The sequence below is a fragment of the Caretta caretta genome, chromosome 3 (assembly GCF_965140235.1).
Source record: "Caretta caretta isolate rCarCar2 chromosome 3, rCarCar1.hap1, whole genome shotgun sequence".
In the NCBI taxonomy this organism is placed as follows: Eukaryota; Metazoa; Chordata; order Testudines; family Cheloniidae; genus Caretta; species Caretta caretta.
Genome location: NC_134208.1, coordinates 189,547,258 through 189,563,895, shown reverse-complemented (window position 1 = coordinate 189,563,895; position 16,638 = coordinate 189,547,258). Strand labels below are relative to the sequence as shown.

The 16,638-nt window shown below is 37.6% G+C and overlaps 1 protein-coding gene across 45 annotated transcripts in view; it reads right to left on the bottom strand.

Moving 5' to 3' along the window:
* Positions 1–16,638, bottom strand: part of LOC125633483 (uncharacterized) — a 786,124-nt gene that overhangs the window by 468,816 nt on the left and 300,670 nt on the right. The window contains exon 2 of one of the 45 annotated variants that reach the window (XR_012667813.1): positions 2,072–2,162. The exons of the other annotated variants lie outside the window; for them this stretch is intronic. The gene's annotated coding sequence lies outside the window, so the exon portion shown is untranslated. The remainder of the gene's footprint in view (positions 1–2,071; positions 2,163–16,638) is intronic. 45 annotated transcript variants of the gene reach the window in all.

The window sequence follows — 16,638 nt, the reverse complement described above, 5'->3', positions numbered from 1 at the left end:
GACCATGTGTCTCGCTTCTCTTTGAATAATACTGACTGCCATTGATACACTTGCTGCTGTTGTTGCTTTCTCAGCTGTCTTAGGGCAAGAGCTGCTAACTGGACCAATGAAAAGCCCCAGCAGAACACAAGGGAGAGGAAGCCCAGATAGCACCTCAGCTCTGGTACAGAAGGTAATATAGAGACTTTTCTGAGTAACCAACATTTTATAGTACATACAAATATATATGGTTGTGACTGGCAGGAAATTATTCTCTTCTTATGGAAATTAAGGTCTTCTGAAGACAGAAAGACTGATCTTGACAGAAGTGATGGGAGAAGAGAACCCAGTTCCAAAGTCAGTATGGAAGATGCGCTATCTTACAGTCTTCCTTCAGCTGTGTGAAGTCTGGTGAAGACTCTTTCAAAAGTTAGACCAATTTACCAGAGCAATCTTTTTATAACATGTATTGTATTCAAAATACTAGGATATTTATTATTACGTAGTATTTGTGACGCAAGCTTTACGATGTAGCTGGTGAAGTGGAAATGGCCTAGTGTCCAGATGAGCTTAGTCTGAATGCCGGTTAGCATGCTGCAACTCAGTGTGAATAAATGTGGAATAACATAGTTGGGATAAGTATCAGAAGGGTAGCCATGTTAGTCTGTATAACAACGAGGAGCCGGTGACACCTTAAAGACTAACAGATTTATTTCTGTTTATTTCTTCGGTGTTTTTTTTACCCATGAAAGCTTATCCCAAATAGATCTTAAGGCTTTAAGACTCCTCGTTGTTAAAGTTGGGATAAGCAGTCAGAAGGGTTAATGAAGATCCATATCCTCAGCTGTTGTAAATCAGTGTAGATCTATTTGACTTCAGTGCATTTTAAACCAGCTGATCACCTGACCTTATACTGGCACTGTTAATATAGTTGTATTATTAATTAGATCGTGAGCGATACCTTGATGCTGAGGTATATTCTGTGACCAAGAGCATCTTCTTCCATTCGCACCTGATAGGAAGATTGCAACTTGAGCAGATTGAAAAAAGCCAACCCACTTTTATGAAAACTTCAATAGTTGGTTTTGGTTTGAAGTGCTGTAAATTGACACCTTTTTTAAAAATCACAATTCTTTTTCAAAAAAATTACCAAGAACTTTTAATTTTAAAAATATGAAAAATAATATTGGAAGGAATCATGGACATTTTTCTATCTTGGAATGTTGTTTTACTAGGAAAGTGCCTTTCTCTCTCTTAATTCATGACCATGTATTATGAGCATTCATTCCTGTAAGGAACTAGTGTAGGAATATTTGTATTTGATATAGAAAATAATGAGCAGTTTTACCTTTCAGAGAACATAACCAAAATTTTACATTGCACCATTCACTGATTGACTTGTGTTTCAAAGCATGTTCTCTACCTACAGTATGGTTTTGTTCTGCAGTTAAATGTCTATGGGATTATACTTTGGGGCAGGATGACTTTCCTATCTGGAGTGCCACTGACTGCTTGAGATCAAATTATGTGTATTATGCACATGACAGAGCCAATAAAGCCAGTTAGTGTTCTCATTAACATGACATCCTTTTGTGACATGCCATTTAACAAAAGTAGTGGGGCAAAAGGCAGGGAATCTGAACCGGCTGGAAAACATCAATTCCATACAGCTGTTATCTCCAGATCAGAGAATAGACCCTTCAACGGCTGACAACTGTGGTTAGGACTTTCCAAGGAGCCTAAGGGAGTTGGGCACTCAACTCCAATTCGTAACTCTTAGATTCCCATGTTGTCTTGTAGCCAAAACATAGATTCTCTCTGTTCAGTTGGTCACCCACTCAAAAAAGGCCTTTTTGTGGTTCTCACGGTAGTCCACAGCATATGTCATCATCATAGAAATGTGTGGTTATATCATCCAGCAATATTGTTTTAATGGTGATGGGTAATATTTGTTTTTCCTGGTAAATGTTCTGCATCCTATCAGTTCCATACTCATGCTTTTCACTCTCCCAACCCACTCTCAAGGGCTTGCCTCACAAGCACCATACCCACAAATCAGGACTAGAAAGACTCTATTGTTTACCAACCTTACCTTGGAATTGGCTAAAGGGGGTGTTACTGAGTGATGCTATCCACTTTTCCTCCCAGGGGCTGAGAATATTAACTCTGCAGCATTCCAAACTCTAGTGGGAGCAAGAGACCAAGAGAGGATTATAAAAACCTGGACAAAACAATGGCCTTGAAAAACACTCCCATTAGTCCATCTCAGTGCAGTACATAATGGGCTTGATCCTGAGCTGGTATAAATCACTGTAGCTCCACTGTAGTAATCAATTTGTAATAGATGAGAATCTGGCCCAATTTTTCTATAATATAAGATAGAGGGGTTTTTACCACTGTTTTTGTGTAATTGTGTTATAGAAATTCCATAGAAAACATTAAAGAAGCTAATTGATCCAGAAAAAGTCTTTAGGCCAAAACCTGCTTGAGGTTTTCAGATAAGCTTTCTCCAGTAGAGAACAGGTCAAGGAATATGATCCATTGCACAGGTACATCTCTACTGCAACACAGTACCTGTGAAGTTTCAGGGTTATGCAGTGCATTGTTTATATATTGGCACTGTATTTTGAACTCAGATGGGACCTGATATTATATGTATAAAAGGACTGAAAATATCATAAGGTCTTAATAGAACTAGTAGAAAATTACAAAGACTCATTACGCACATCCTCATTACGCAGCCACAGAGAATCTCAGGCCCAGTACAATTGGTGCAGAACCACTACTGGAGATGGGGAAGCAGGATTTAGGGAATCTGCATACCCCTTGTTGCCTGCAGAACCCAGATCTATACAGAACTCCTGTGCATCTCCACACCACGTGTCTTGTGGCTATGTTGCTATGTATCTCCACCAGCCATTGCCCACACCAGACAGGACAGGACAGGAGTGCAGGAGCCCCAGGTGAGCATATTGCAGTTCTGGCCACAAACCAGCTCCATCACAGCATGCCCAGCATTCTTTCACTCCTGCCCACATGCAACCTTGCTTCCCCACTCCACCCTGCACCCGTATTTGGCACAGGAGTTTGCCACAATTTAGCCCTCTGTCGATATTTTTTGCAGGTGGAAACCTGAGTACAAAGACACATGCCAACAAATCTTATCATCAGAAATAAGAATAGGAACATGAATGTGAGAACCTGTGAACAACCCTACAAATCCTTACCATGCCGTTCTAAAACACAAGCAGTCAGCACTGTGACTCTTGACAGTAGCTAAACACCAGTGACAACAATCTCAGTCCGCACCCCGTCACTCCTTGATGCTATTTTCCTTTGTTTTTTTCCAGACTGATACTGCTTGATTTGCTCATGAGCCGCTTGTGTGCTACCATAATTGATAAATGGAGGTGCTTCCCAATAACCGTATAAATCACACCATGCAAATGGCTGCCATCCGTGTTTGGAGAGATGCATAGGATGTTTAGCGGCAACCACAACTACTCACCAGTAACATACAACCATCCTTGCAAAAAACCTAAACAAACAACCACATACAAAACCAGGCAAAGATAAATTCTCTAAGAACAATTTCTTCCAATAGGTTAGACACAACATTGTATAAGAAATAAAAATATGGGATTAAGGTTGCAGAGTGTAAGAAGATACATACAAAATAGATTTCACAATGGCGAAAGTGTTTCTTATAATATGCAACATTTTTGAAGTCACTTATAAATCACAAAGGGTCTAAAGATAAAATCACATGTATAATTTCCATGGTAGGTAATAAAGAGTTAATGCTAATTCAAAAATAACACATGATTTCAGTAATTGCTGAATCATTTTCTTTTATTCAGCACTTACGTTTATAATAGTAGCTTTTCTAATTTCACAGAAGCTTTGCTTAGTATTAAACATTTCCAAGTAGGTTTACAGCCATAAATTTGGATTTTTCTGTATACAGCTGTCTATTGTTATCATTTAACCTAAAGAATATGAAATTAAAACTGATTTCCTAAATAGGTTAAGGAGAGCATACTTATTTAAGATTTCAATCTTATTTCATGCTTAGACAGGCAGATCTTAATTATACACAAAAGAATACAAATGTTATTAGCATGATAATAATTATTTAGAAGTTGTTGTTTTTTTAAAAAAAATTAAAGCAGTATTGTCATTCGTGCAGCCACATTTTTCAATAGAATGACAGCTACGCTAGTCATAGATATGTTCAAAGAATATATACAATATTCAAAGCTGTGCAGCCGACATGTTATCAGGATAAGCTAGAGTAGGTACTGCCAGAAACGCACTGCACACTAATCATTATGTCCTACCCATGGTACTACATGCAAATACAATCCTTTGTGACATTTTGTCAAATATTTTGAGGTTTCTATACTTATCATTTTTCCCTTTGCACTCATTAACATACAGCCACCCAGAAACTGTATTCATATATTGTATGTACTCCAGTTCTTCACAGTGATAATACCATGACAAATTAATGAAAGGAAAATTAAAGATTTAAGTATTTCGAAGTCTAACAGGCAAGTCAAAGGGAAGCAAATTTCAGTTTATATTTGCTACCTATCTTTCCCACAACTGATGGGGAAAAATGCAGCGTTTCATTCTGTATTTATGTTGTGAAAGATGTAAACATTACATATAGTATCCAGCATATGACATATTAGATAAATCAATGTAAAGGTCCTGCATTTTCCAAACCTACACTGCAGGTCAATACCTACTGTCAATGAGCCTATATACTATCAGATTTAGAAAATGTAGAAATGGCTCAGAACTAAACAGTTGGCCACAGTACGAACAATGCACTTCTCAACATTGATTTGCCGGAAGTGTTTGTGTTGTCTTATTGCTCTAGAATGGCATTTTTAATTATTTCTGGAACAAATGGATCATTGATATAGAAAGTTGGGCTTCTTGCAAATTAATACAATAATAATGAAAGTAGTCATCTCAGACTGCAAAGGGTCAAAATACCTGGAAAGATCTATAATAATCTACATGTTTAAGCAAACTAAAATGCTTCTCTGTGTTATTTTAAATCCTAAGTGCTATGATATAAAATAGATTGTGTACACAATGACACCTACTGTGACAAAACCAACTATGTTTAATGACCTTTTTAAATCTTAAACCTAGAGTCCATAAAAGCATTGTAATTCAGTTGTAAAACACACTTTAATAATCAAAATGCAGCTGTTAAAATAGCACTGCTCATAATTCTAACTTCAGGCAATTTTTTTGTTTTTAATGCAGAAGAGCAGACCACAGTTTAAAATTCCTATGAGGTCACTATTGGCCATTACAGTGTTTTTTTGCAACTTAATAATAGATGTTTTAAAGTTTAAGTGCAGCCTCAGGCACTCATAAGCATTTATTACAAATCGCTGGTTGCCTCCCTTATGCAGAGAGGAATAACATTTACATACAGTAGCACGGATTAATAAGATAAAAAATTTGAAAAAGCCGTCAGTCAGGGAGTGAAACTGGTGCTAATAAAGCCCACTATATTCTTTGGAAATATCAAGCCGTCTGTTCCAATATTTTGCCATTCCCCATGAGGTATACAAATCCAAATCAGATAAGACTCAAGCAATGCCAAAGACATGCTGCTCTGCTCTCCAGTGGCATCCAGCTGAATCTTTTATTTATCTTCAGAGCAATTGTACATTCTAGTATACTAAAGACTGAAATAAACTGAACATCACTCATCTGAAAGTTTCGTAAAATGGGGCCCACTTCTTCCTTGTTTGCTAAACCATGATTAGTGATGAAAATGCAGCGCAAAATACATACTGTAGTAAGTAGATATAATAGCAGACATGGGACTGCTATAGTAAGGGCTAGTTAAAAAGCACCACGTCTTGCTGTAGTTTAACATGATGCTCACATGAAACAGAACACAGAGGAAATCACATTGTTTAAGCAAAGGAAACCCAAGCAGTCTTACACATTTCTGCTTTCTATTATAAGCCTGGCTGCCAAAGACATTAGGCAAGCTAAGTGCAATACTTGTAAAATAACGCACATAATGTGGCATTATGATTAAACGGCAAAGGTACTTGTTATAACAGATCACTTTGTAAATCATGTAAACTGCAACATAAACATAAAATCATCTTTTGTACCTTGTAATGCCAATATTTTTAGAAGTTCAGCATTCAGAGTAAGAAGTCAGGATAAGGATGTCAGATTTTTTTTAATCAAGATAATTCTCAAAGATAAAATACATTTGTTTATACATAATTATTTCTATTACTGCCACACAGAACAGGGATGTGAACTGAGGAAAAAAAGAGAGAGACGGTTTCCTTCTCATTTTTCTTCAAGAAGTCTGCCATGTTAACATTGAATAATTACTAAAAATTGTAATACACTGGTGTAATATTACCTTTTGCCAAATTGCATTAATCAAAAAGTGAGCCCACTGCAATCAAGTAATTAAGTATATAAAAAAGACCGGGCAGATTTGCATAGCATGTTTTCTCAGGATTGTTTGTTGTACAGTTGCTTTTTTAACTCATGGGTTTTTTGTTTTGTTTTTGTTGCGATGATCCCACGGAAGAAGGCAAGTAAATGAGAGTAAACTAGTCTATCTGCACTTCTGCATGGAGAATGCCACAGTAATGGACAAGGAATGGCAAGCTACTGTTTGACAGTCACCTCGCTGACTCTGAATACGTACACAATAAAATAAATCCTGCTTAACCTCTCCAAGAAACTAGACCATTGTTTGTCATGAGAAACAGTAAATGTGGCTGCTTAAATACACGCAAGCAAACATTCTTGTACATAGAGCTGTAGCTAGAAAAATGAAGATTTTCTTGTGGTGGGTTTCTTTCAAAATAAAAAAAAGGTATGCATGACAAATATCATTTCAGGTGTACATTAACTGCGCAAATTAGAAAGAGCTCTTTTATATAATGTCATTAAAACAATGTATAATGCTAATAGTAATAAATGCATGTGAAATTATTTTTATAGTTTTTTGTCGCATACATTTATTTTGGAGGTGGGCAAAGGTTTCTTTCCAGATCAGCATCTAAACGTGTAGAATCATAGGTGCCAACCTAGTATTAATTAGGAACATGCACTTTATAAGAAGACTAAAATGTATTTATTTGCTGTAGCTGTGTATGTAAAATGTAGTTTCTTCCACCAGTCTATCCTAGGCTAGCTGTGAATAGTGCCCATTTTGAGATTAGGAGATTAGGTTATTCATCACTTGAGATGCTCCCTGCTGTGCTGCTACTATCAGAGCGCAGCCAAATCAAAACATCTCTGGAAGGCATTTCAGAATAATTGAATGCATCATAATTTCCCTATTAATACATATCTCATATTACAGATTATGCATGAAATGTTCACATTATCTGTTACTTTTTGTTAACATCTTGCTCCTTGCCAGTAAATTTAATACACAGAGTGAATCAGCATGCCATGATGAAGGGATAGGTTACTGATAGCTATTTTTTTCAGGATTCAGTAGAAAATTAAAGTAAATCGATCATTTTATAGCCCCACTGGAATGTCTACAAGGGCATGTTGCTAAGCAAATGGTAATTTAAATGTACTGTGTAATTTTTCTAAGCAATTTACTGAAGGCAGATTTTATTTCTCACATACTTAATATCAGATGCTCTTTATCTGTTAGAGCATGATGTATCAGTTATAGACAAATTATTAATCTATCTTTTAATCAAATGGAGACTGTACAGTGATTTGACTGCTAGTCATATACACATTAGGATGAGTTAATTATTGTGAATTGTAAGAATATTACTGTTTTTAATACCTGAAAAGAAAGAATATGCTTTATTAAATGAGATGGATCGAGAGATAAATATGTATATCATGCACTATGTTCCAAGTGAATCAACAATAAATCCTAAAAATATTGTAATATAAGTATCTATTTCACAATAATTAGCTGTATTTCTAATTTGAATTTGATGTTAGATTTGCATGAAAATAACGACTCTTGTCAAAGTTATCTAGCAACTGAAGATACAATACACCTTAGAATTTGTGGAGATTTTACAAATATTTAAAATGAAATTGAAAAATTAAAGTTGCGATAGGATATAAATGGGACGAACAGTTTAGGACAATTATCTACGGGCCAGACAGAATGCAATCATCATTTTACACATTCAATACACATATACCTTTGTTTAACAAAAAATATTTAATATATACATAGGGTCTGATCTTCCAGCCCTTAGTCAGGCACATTCCAATTATCGTCAGAGAGAATTTTGCCTAATCGTAGAAGGATCAGGCCCACAATAGTATTTTTATTTTAGGAATGAAGCCAAGTATATGAATGTTTTCAAAAACAAATCAAGGCAGATAAAATCTTTTTTTTTTTTAAGCTCTAAAATGTATTTCGATGGCAGCCTTCATTTTTATGAAATACAAAGAAGCCTCCATTTATCCTTCAGGTCCCCTAAAATGAATGTAGGATCCTCCTACTGCTGATGCACAAAATGTATTATTGTCATTAATGAAAAAGTTAATGGGCCATTTTCTTATATATCAATTTACATTTTACAATTTGAGTATACAAATGATATGTACAGCAGAGAGCTGATTATTTTTGCTCAAGGAAATAGTTTTAATGTGTTTTATGGACATCAAATGTTGTGAATAATGATGCATCCACAGAATGCAAATAGGATGACAGTTCCTGTGCTGTGATCAACAGTGCTTGGATAAAAGGTCTGCAGTGACAATGTTCTATGGAGGGTCTGAACAGTAAAAAATGGGAAACAAGGAGGATACCATGATATTCAAATTGTACATCAGCAGATAGACCTGCAATTGTCACTAATATTATCAGTTCATAAATACAATACAATGATAATTTACTCTGCAAGTACACTTATATTTAGTGTCTTATAGCAAATGTATCATTTAATTTTTTTTTAGTAGGTTCTCAGGTATGAATTTTTTTGTTTTAACAAAATATATGTATCTATTATATCTTCTGTAATGCATGTCTTCAGTAAAGATTTATTAGTTGTATCTTACAGCTCCATAGGACCATTTATCTTCAAGATAAAATTCATCCAGACGGGAGGGCCCATGAGAAACTCTCTATGTCACTTTCACACTGAGGTACCCATCACAGAGTGATACAGAGTGGCCACAGTGCAGTGATCACACCAGGCCACACTTGCTGAAGAAGGCTCTACACTGACCTTACTAGGCCTTCACAAAGTACTGTCTGTGCCATTGAAGTGGCCCCTACCATTGTAATCTACAATTACATCGATCCCAGGGCAGGGAGATAACATCAGCACATTAACTGTGCTGAGGCCTGCCTGTATTACGGTATGTAGATTTCATCCCCCTGTAGACCCGGGAGCTTTCTCATGTAAAGCCTGATTGCTTGGGCTTCATGCAGGGACAGCTAAAACGCTTCATGGCTATACGTATAGGAGCTCTTCACTCCCACTCAGATACATTCAGAATGGAAAAAAGGCAGCCACATGTTAGCACTACGCAACAGTGTTTCTATGAGCAGAATCTAAACCACTGCAAGCACCTAGTTCAGTTTTACTATAGTGATTTACCCTAATGGAACAGTATATTATCATAGGTTTCAGAGTAACAGCCGTGTTAGTCTGTATTCGCAAAAAGAAAAGGAGTACTTGTGGCACCTTAGAGACTAACCAATTTATTTGAGCATGAAAGCTCATGCTCAAATAAATTGGTTAGTCTCTAAGGTGCCACAAGTACTCCTTTTCTTTATATTATCATACTCATTGCAAGACTGCCAAACTATTTTCCAGAATATCTCGTAAGTAGTTGCTGTATTAAAAGTAATTATTTTCACTGGAAATAAATGCTTATTCTAGAGTAATATATGTTAAAATGCAGCATGCTTTTTGCCAAATCTTATGATGACAAAGTAACTATTTTGCACCAGCACTTCTTGTGTCTTTTCAAACTTCATCAAGGTATAGCACTAACGTTACAGAGACCTATGTAAATCAGTCCTAACCCATACTAGTAGGAACAAAGTTGCTCAAAAGATATTTGGCTCATAAAAACAAAAAGCATTAAGCACAGATGTGGCTCACCTTTGCTACAATTCTTGGATGCAGCTGCTCCCATAACCACTTACAATGTCAGCCACATGAGAAAGGGTATCTAACTAATGGCAGCTGTGCAAAAAGGCATTATTTTTAAAAAGCAGAAAGCATAATGGGCACTGTAAACATAGCTAAATCAGCATGATGATCCGCTACAGGTTCAAATGTTGCCAAAAGATGTCTATAGTCAGCATCCTAAAGGCTACATAATGTTGTGTGTAAAGAGCACTGCCAAAATATTTCTTCTGTAGTCTCCCTAAGCCACTGGATGTTGCACCTGAGCACAGTTATAAGGAACAGAAAATATAGAATCATTGGAATGTTCACTGCCTGTGTGCCAGGATTAAAATCAAGGTGACAACAAGAGCTGTACGAGATTTGAAATACAGTACATAAACATGAACTGAGTCTGGAAAGCCTCCAGGAAAGCTACAGCATGTATGCTCATAAGCTAACCTCAAGCAGAGCTTCTCTACTTTCCAAAGTGCGGTTTTAAGGAATGTAGAGACTCCTGAGCATTGTCTAGAAATCAGTGGGCTGGTTTCACCATTCTGTTACACCAGTTTTACACTGATGTTACTCCACTGACAACAAACTGGTGTGGCAGAATCAGACCCCGATCAGTAGTGCCACCTAAACATTTCTCCTCAAAAATGAAATAGGTCTGAGTCTCTTCTCAGTTATACTAGCATTGCACTGATGTTACTCCATGTACTTCACTGGAGGTACTTCCGCTTTGCTCTGCTATATGGGAGAAGATATTAAAGCCCAGTATCTCAATTTTGGTCCCCGCAATAAGTTAATTACAGAGCTCACCATTAAAAAAAACAATAATTGTCAACCAGTACCTCACAGTCTCCACAGTTACTTCTTCTTCTCAGGTTCTGACTGAGTTACTAAAGTTTTACAATGGCACAATTCTATGATGTCAAGGGTGTTACATCAGAACATAACTTTAGACAGACAGTAGGGAATCAGACTGCTTACAGAGAAAAGGCTTTGATATCTTGGTTATCATGGCATCTCTTGACAAATGCTAAGTTATTAATGGTAATCACTGTACCAAACCTCTGTTGTTGATGGGGTTGTTGTTGTTGTTGTTTTGTCTTTGTAATAGCTCGAGGTGCAAAACTGTTCACTGGGAAGGTTTAACGATCCTTTCAGATGATCATATTTGCAAAGCTCTAATCCCATCAAATACCAATTTAGTGCCACTACCAAGTTTCCTAAATAGGTATTTTCTAATTTCTTCCATACCTCCTTCCATAAAAAGCTTCTGCTCAGAGTCTGATGGCTAATTTCTAGAGAGAGAAAACAACCCATAGGTTCCACTGTAAAAGGGATAAGGGGAGCAGTCTCCTTTGAACCAGAGAAGTGTATTGTAACACTGATCCAGCCCTGAGTCCGGGAGGCAGAACCTAATCATAAATTAGGATCTCTCACCTGGAAACATAACCTGAAGATTCTACACCACTTACCAAGATTTTATCAGAGGTGCTCTGCACCCAGCACTAATACAATACTGAGAGTGGAGGAAAAGAAAAGCATGCATTTTACAATCAAGTGAAAAATACAGAGAAAGGCAACATCACACAAAAGTAGCCCAAATCCATAAAGGAAGCAAATATGTCTCCTCTATACATGGCAGGAACAAGATATATTTTTTTCAGTTCTACAGTAAATTAGCAATCCACCCTAAAAAAATATAAAGAATATCTTATAGCACATTGACTACATTTGTAAAAATACAGATCCCCCTCCAGCACAGACACTGAAAATTTGAAATCAATAGCAACATTCACTATATTATTTTTAAGGAACTTGTACTAAGGCGCAACTTCATTGAATGATATTGATAACTCTCTTCTTATCCTTCTCCTCCTATCAAACACACTGTGATCCTGATCCTGACATGTCAACAAGACAGAGGAAGCTGAAGAAACAAGGCAAATAAAGAAATTGCCTCCTCCAAGCAAAAGAACCCTCTAGATTTAACTTTTAAAGTTATCATTGATATGGAGCCAAATTCTGTTCTTGGATGCAGGTACATAGATTCCACTGATATCAAACAAGTGGAATTTTGTCATTACTATGTGTATATGTATGTGTGTAATTCAATTCAAGTCAATAGGTCTTAAGAATGTGCTTAACTTTAAGCAAGTGGTTAACTGTTTCGCTGAATAAGAATAGACTTAAGGATGTGTTTAACACAATCAAATCACTAAGTGTTTTGTTGAGACAGGGCCTATGTTAGGTTTTCAAACATATAAGTAGTGTACATTTGTTTTCATGTAGCTCTGTTTTTTTGTTTGTATGTCCACTGTTAACATGTTTATTTCCTAACCAAAGTCATAAGTTCAATAATACAGAAGGTGCTATTTGTATGTCTGCACATGAGTAAAACTAGTTTCAGCGTGAGTAAAGAGAGAATTCCTATATGAATCCCATCACTGTTTTCGAGGAGACAAATAATAGTTTAAATTTGATCTTTATTTTACTGAATAAGACAAATATATTCAGTTGCAAAATAAATGCAAAGTAGAAAGGTTGGATTGAGATAAATTTATGGTGAAGAGCTTCTTTATTTAAAAACAAACAGGCATATATTCATTTGAGAATTAGAAGTCTTGTAAATTTCTAAATTTTTATTCTAAACTTGAATATTAAGCATGAACAACTGGATTTAACCAGATATCTGCATGTGCTAACCAAAATCCCCAGAGATAATTGGCTGATTTATCAGTGCGCTGAGAAGAAAATGACAGGTGTGAAGTTATGCTGCAGCTCAGGGTACTGTATGAATCAGGATTAGAATCTTAGGTTGACATTCTGGCCCCGCTGAAGTCAATGAGTTTTTTGTCACTGACACGAGTAGAGTTAGGATTTCACTCCTGGTTTCTGATGCTCGGTCCTATACCTAATCCAGTACCTCCCAAACAAGTCACTTGACTCATGAAAAAAAAAGGAGTACTTGTGGCACCTTAGAGACTAACCAATTTATTTGAGCATAAGCTTTCGTGAGCTACAGCTCACTTCATCGGATGCATAAAAACCTGCCACAAGTCCTCCTTTTCTTTTTGCGAATACAGACTAACACGGCTGCTACTCTGAAACTTGACTCATGGTTTCCCTACCTGTAGAATGGAGATAATAACTTACTAATAACTTATTTATGTAATTAATGCTGTGGGTATATTTTACAGATTTTGTTTATTGTAAAAATAATGTACCCCGTTTTACAGGAATAGAAATAGAGCCTCATAAAGGTTAAATGACTTATCAAAAACTGAGCATAAACCTGGTTCTGACACTGACTTGTTGTGCCAGTGCGGGCTTGTCACTTGATTTCTCTGTGACTCTCCTTCTCTATCTGTAACGTTATGTACAGACTGTATTTAGTAGGCTAAGTGCTCATATAAGTGAAAAGTAAAACTAAACCAGTGTGTGATAGATGGAGGAACAAGATATCCTGGCTCCCAATCCTGTGAGTAACCCCCTAGACCTTATGACCATTGAGGACTTACTCCCGCTTCTCCATTTTCACCAGAGTGAACTTTCAGCTAAAGTGTCTTTTGGGTGTGGGGAAAGAGGAGGGAGGTATGTGAAAACCCAGAGAGCAAAATGTATTTTGACAAACTTTGTAAAATTACTTCACTTCACCAGAACTTCACTGAAGCAACAACAGTGATTTTTGATGGAAGAAAAACAAACAAACAATAAAAACTTCCATTAAGAATATTTTGGCCAATTCTACTCATTAGTATTCAGATCAATTTTCATTACATAGAAAAGGAACACGTAGGGAAAGGCAAGCAGAGGAAAGCAAAGTGATGGGAATTAAAGGATACTGTTTTAATTGGGCTGGGAGAAGAAGAGTAGGACAGATGATATGGCCAGAAGCTCTTTGTTTATGAGACCTATCATCCCCCGTCTCAGGTGTAAGGCTAGTGCAACCTCCTCATCGAATTTCAGAATTCCAGTTATCATGCAGGAAACCACTGATGAGCTAGTTTAAGCAGTATACAAATCTGGATGAGTGTGTATTGCAGAGCCATAATCATTTGATCCACACAGTGTTGACACCATTGCCTGATAAAATATGTCTTAATTGGGCTGTGGACTTTCTCTCCCTTATGTGTTCCTCTTCTGATCTCCTAAGTAAAGAAAGCACTGCACTGCAGATGGATCACAACTGGCATCCACAAAGCTATATATATCTGGAACACAGAGGTTTCTGCATGTACTTGCCAACTAGCCAGCAGCTTTTTGGATGTTTATTTCACAGAAGCAGAGTTGTCAACTTGTTCTGCTGCTAAGAATCTTCCATTACATGTTCAATTATTGAGCAAGAACCACTATTTTCATTCCCCCACACACCAGCCTCTGTCTTGTTCAGATTCTGTACCCAAACTCCACAGATAGTTTGCAATGGAGTACAGTTGATATCATTTGCAATATATCCTTTACCTTCTTCAGAAAACCCTTGTCCTTGATCTTCGTCATTCAGGAGGAGGAAGGGAAAGTGAGACCTTTGATGCCCCCAACAATACCAGAGATGTTCTTGCTTTAGTACTTCATAGCATTTTATGCCTACTATAAGTCCAGACATGCCAATAGACAGTATGAGGTCTTCCATGGCTTATTTATTAACAGATGACACTATTTATATCTGGAATGTTCATCTGAAAAAAATGCAGTATGTCAGATGGTGGTTGATTTTCTACACTTTCACTGTAGACAGGTGCCATGGCTCTTTCAGATGGACAATAAACACATCATGCCATTCAGTATTTCCCTTGAGATTTACTCTCACCATTAATACAATCAATGTGGGATTTAGGTTATGCCTTTTTAGAAGCATACACATTTTTGGCACTTATGACTGGCGGAACTTCTGTGGCTACAACCCCCTTGCACAGAGGACACCAAAAGTTCTTTATGACTTTGAATCTCTTGGACAAATGTCTTGCCCTTAAGTAGTTTGTTTGGAAGAAAAAGAGAAAGAACCATCAAGCTACCATTAGTGGCATAAAACAAACTAACTCCATTAGGGGTGTTCACTATTACTTGACTTGAGCAAAGCTTTTGATACGGTCTCCCACAGTATTCTTGCCAGCAAGTTAAAGAAGTATGGACTGGATGAATGGACTATAAGGTGGATAGAAAGCTGGCTAGATCCTCGGGCTTAACGGGTAGTGATCAATGGCTCCATGTCTAGTTGGCAGCTGATATCAAGCGGAGTTCCCCAAGGCTCGGTCCTGGGGCTGGTTTTGTTCAATATCTTCATTAATGATCTGGAGGATGGCGTGGACTGCACCCTCAGCAAGTTTGCAGATGACACTAAACTGGGAGGAGTGGTAGACGTTGGAGGGTAGGGACAGGATACAGAGTGACCTAGACAAATTAGAGGATTAGGCCAAAAGAAATCTGATGAGGTTCAACAAAGAGAAGTGCAGAGTCCTGCACTTAGGACGGAAGAATCCCATGCACCGATACAGACTAGGGACTGAATGACTAGGCAGCAGTTCTGCAGAAAAGGACCTAGGGGTTAAAATCATACATGGCATAACTCATAACTTTTCCATGTAGAAAAATCAGGGATGAATCTGACCCACCTCACAGATAGAAAGAAGTTTTAAGTGGAGGTGAAATTCTATAGGGCCTACTCAATGCTTTCTGTACTATGAAAACACCAGGTTTCAGAGTAACAGCCGTGTTAGTCTGTATTCGCAAAAAGAAAAGGAGTACTTGTGGCACCTTAGAGACTAACCAATTTATTTGAGCATGAGCTTTCGTGAGCTACAGCTCACTTCATCGGATGCATACCGTGGAAACTGCAGCAGACTTTATATATACACAGAGAATATGAAACAATACCTCCTCCCACCCCACTGTCCTGCTGGTAATAGCTTATCTAAAGTGATCATCAGGTTGGGCCATTTCCAGCACAAATCCAGGTTTTCTCACCCTCCACCCCCCCACACAAATTCACTCTCCTGCTGGTGATAGCCAATCCAAAGTGACAACTCTTTACACAATGTGCATGATAATCAAGTTGGGCCATTTCCTGCACAAATCCAGGTTCTCTCACCCTCCACCCCCCCACACAAATTCACTCTCCTGCTGGTGATAGCCCATCCAAAGTGACAACTCTTTACACAATGTGCATGATAATCAAGTTGGGCCATTTCCTGCACAAATCCAGGTTCTCTCACCCCCTCACCCCCCTCCCAAAAAGGGCAGGATAGTGAGTTTGTGTGTGTGGTTTTTGGGAGGGAGGTGAGGGGGTGAGAGAACCTGGATTTGTGCAGGAAATGGCCCAACTTGATTATTATGCACATTGTGTAAAGAGTTGTCACTTTGGATGGGCTATCACCAGCAGGAGAGTGAATTTGTGTGGGGGGGTGGAGGGTGAGAAAACCTGGATTTGTGCTGGAAATGGCCCAACCTGATGATCACTTTAGATAAGCTATTACCAGCAGGACAGTGGGGTGGGAGAAGGTATTGTTTCATATTCTCTGTGTATATA